Genomic DNA, 4,146 nt, shown 5'->3' on the forward strand with positions numbered 1-4,146 from the left:
ACCAGACATAGATTGGATTTTATAAAGGGGGTTCATTTGGTTACACAATTACAGTCTTAAGGCCATAAAGTGTCCAAGGTAATGCATCAACAATCTGGTACTGTTCTAGTTTGCTAATGTTGCTGGAATGCAAAACACCAGAGATGGATCAGCTTTTATAAAGGTGGTTTATTTGGTTACACAGTTACAGTCTTAAGGCCATAAAATATCCAAGGTAAGTCATCAACAAATGGGTACCTTCACTGGAGGATAGCCAATGGCATCTGGAAAACCTCTGTTAGCTGAGAAGGCACATGGCCAATGTCTGTTCCAAGTTCTGGTTTCAAAATGGCTATCTCCCAGGACATTCCTCTCTAGGCTTCAGCTCCTCAAAAATGTCACTCTTTGTGGGGTGTTTGTCCTCTCTTAGCTTCTCTGGAGCAAAAGTCTGCTTTCAAAGGTCATCTCCAAAATGTCTCTGTAAGCTGAAGCTCCTCTCTCAGTTCCAGTGCATTCTTCAAAGTGTCCCTCTTGGCTGTAGCTCCTCTTCAAAATGTCAGTCACAGCTGCACTGAGTTCCTTCTCTTTGTCAGCTCATTTATATGGCTCCAGTGATTTAATTTAGACCCACCCTGAATGGGCGGGCCAACACCTCCATGGAAATTATCCAATCAGAGTCATCACCCACAGTTGGGTGGGGTGCATCTCCATGGAAACACTCAAAGAATTACAATCTAATTAACACACAAGATTATATCAAAGATAATGGCATTTGGGGGACATAATACATTCAAACTGGCACAGGTACCTTCACTGGAGGATGGCCAGTGGTGTCTGGAAAACCTCTGTTTGTTGGGAAGGCATGTGGCTTTCTCCCAGGATGTTCCTCTCTAGGCTGTAGCTTCTCTCCAAAATGTCACTCTCAGTTGCTCTTGAGGCATTTGTCTTCTCTTAGCTTCTCCAGAGCAAAAGTCTGCTTACAAAGGCCATCTTTAAAATGTCTCTGTAAACTGCAGTTCCTCTATCAGCTCCTGTGCATTCTTCAAAGTGTTCCTCTTCCTGTAGCAAAGCATGCTCCTTCTGTCTGAGCTTATATACTGCTCCAGTAAACTAATGAAGGCCCATGCTGAATGGGTGGGGCCACACCTCCTTGGAAATTATCCAATGAAAGATCTCACCCACAGTTCAGTGATCACATCTCCACGGAAACATCCCATCAAAATTCTGCAACCCAATCAACACCAATAGTTTCCTGCCCACACAAGACTGCATCAAAGATAATGGCATTTGGGGGGACATAATACATCCAAACAGCACAAGCGTCTATTGAGATGATCATTTGACTTTTCCCTCTTGATTTGTTAATGTAATACATTGATAGATTTTCTTTTGTTGAACCATCCTTGCATGACTGGAATGAATCCCACTTGGTCATGGTGTATGATATTTTAATGTGTCTTTGGATTTGATTTGCAAGTATTTTATTGAGGATTTTTGCATCTATATTCCTTAGGGAGATTGGCCTGTAGTTTTCCTTTCTTGTAGCATCTTTATCTGGTTTTGGTATTAGAGTGATGTTGGCTTCATAAAATGAGTTAGGTAGAGTTCCATTTTCTTCAACAGTTTGAGTTTAAGTAGGATTGCTTTCAGTTGTCTTTGGAAACTTTGGTAGAACTCCCCTGTGAAGCCATCTGGCCCTGAGCTTTTATTTGTAGGAAGCATGTTGATGGCTGATTGGATCTCTTTGTTTGTGATTGGTTTGTTGAGGTCTTCTATTTCTTCTCTGGGAAGTCTAGGTTGTTCACGTGTTTCCAGGAAATTATCAATTTCCTTTAAATTATCTAGTTTGTTGGCATACAGTTGTTCATTGTATCCTCTTATGAATTTTTTAATTTCTTAGGGATCCACAGTAATGTTGCCTCTCTGGTTTATTATTTTGTTTATATGGGTCTTCTCTCTTTTTGATTTTGTCAGTCTAGCTAGGGGTTTTTCAATCTTGTTGATCTTCTCAAATCACCAGTTTTTGGTTTTATTGATTCTCTCTATTTTATTTTTGCTCTCCATATCATTTATTTCTGCTTTAATCCTTGTTATTTCTTTTGTTCTATTTGCTTTAGGATTGGTTTGCTGATCATTTTCTAGCTTCTTCACTTGTTCCATCAGTTCTTTGATTTTTGCTCTTTCTTTCTTTTTAATGTATGCCTTTAGAGCTACCAATTTGCCCCTCACTGTAGTGTCTTCACTGTATCCCATAAGTTTTGATATCTTGTCTTCTAATTTTCACTCATCTCTCGATATTTAGCAATTTCTCTCGCAATTTCTTCTTTTTTTTTTTTTTTCTTTTTTGATCTTCCCTACAGATTCTGTCTCGTCAATGTTTTCACAGAATGTTAGAATTCACAAAGTCCTTACATTACCTAATTACAATAGCTTATTTAATCCTCATAATTATAACTTATACCCAGTTTCAAGATAAGGAAGGAGCTGTCCAAGGTCATACAGCAAAGTGGCAAAACTAAAATATTAACCAAGATCTCCTGAATCAAGTTCAATGCCTTTCTACAAAACAGGTGATTATTTATAGGTTCATCTTTTTTTTTTTTTAATCTTCATTTTATTGAGATATATTCATATACCACGCAGTCATACAAAATAAAGTGTACTTTCGATTGTTTACAGTAACATTACATAGTGGTACATTCATAACCCAAATCAATCCCTGACACCTTCATTAGCACACACACAAAAATAACAAGAATAATAATTAGAGTGAAAAAGAGCAATTGAAGTAAAAAAGAACACTGGGTACCTTTGTCTGTTTGTTTCCTTCCCCTATTTTTCTACTCATCCATCCATAAACTAGACAAAGTGGAGTGTGGTCCTTATGGCTTTCCCAATCCCATTGTCACCCCTCATAAGCTACATTTTTATACAACTGTCTTCGAGATTCATGGGTTCTGGGTTGTAGTTTGATAGTTTCAGGTATCCACCACCAGCTACCCCAATTCTTTAGAACCTAAAAAGGGTTGTCTAAAGTGTGCATAAGAGTGCCCACCAGAGTGACCTCTCGGCTCCTTTTGGAATCTCTCTGCCACTGAAGCTTATTTCATTTCTTTTCACATCCCCCTTTTGGTCAAGAAGATGTTCTCTGTCCCACGATGCCAGGTCTACATTCCTCCCCGGGAGTCATATTCCACGTTGCCAAGGAGATTCACTCCCCTGGGTGTCTGATCCCACATAGGGGGGAGGGCAGTGATTTCACCTTTCAAGTTGGCTTAGCTAGAGAGACAGGGCCACATCTGAGCAACAAAGAGGCATTCGGGAGGAGGCTCTTAGGCACAACCATAGGGAGGCCTAGCCTCTCCTTTGCAGCAACCGTCTTCCCAAGGGTAAAACCTGGGGTAGAGGGCTCAACCCATCAAACCACCAGTCCCCTATGTCTGTGGTCATGTTAGCAACCATGGAGGTGGGGTAGGCGAATACCCCTGAATTCTCCACAGGCTCCTCAAGGGGGCACTACATCTTTTTTTTTCCTTGCTTTTCTTTTTTTTTTTTTTTTTTAACTTTCCCTTCTTTTTTAAATCAACTGTATGAAAAAAAAGTTAAAAAGAAAACAAACATACAATAAAAGAACATTTCAAAGAGACCATAACAAGGGAGTAAGAAAAAGACAACTAACCTAAGATAACTGCTTAACTTCCAACATGTTCCTACTTTACCCCAAGAAAGTTACCTAATATAGCAACATTTCTGTGAACTTGCTCCTACTATATCCATCAGAAATTAACAGACCATAGTCATTCCTGGGCATCCCCAGAACGTTAAATAGCTTATCTGTTCTTCTTGGATTATTGTTCCCCCTTCCTTAATTGCTCTCTATTGCTAGTAACCCTACATTCTACATTATAAACCATTTGTTTTACATTTTTCAAAGTTCACATTAGTGGTAGCATATATTTCTCTTTTTGTGCCTGGCTTATTTCGCTCAGCATTATGTCTTCAAGGTTCATCCATGTTGTCATATGTTTCACGAGATCGTTCCTTCTTACTGCCGCGTAGTATTCCATCGTGTGTATATACCACATTTTATTTATCCACTCATCTGTTGAAGGACATTTGGGTTGTTTCCATCTTTTGGCAATTGTGAATAATGCTGCTATGAACATT

This window comes from Choloepus didactylus, chromosome X (assembly GCF_015220235.1).
Source record: "Choloepus didactylus isolate mChoDid1 chromosome X, mChoDid1.pri, whole genome shotgun sequence".
NCBI classification, from domain to species: Eukaryota; Metazoa; Chordata; class Mammalia; order Pilosa; family Megalonychidae; genus Choloepus; species Choloepus didactylus.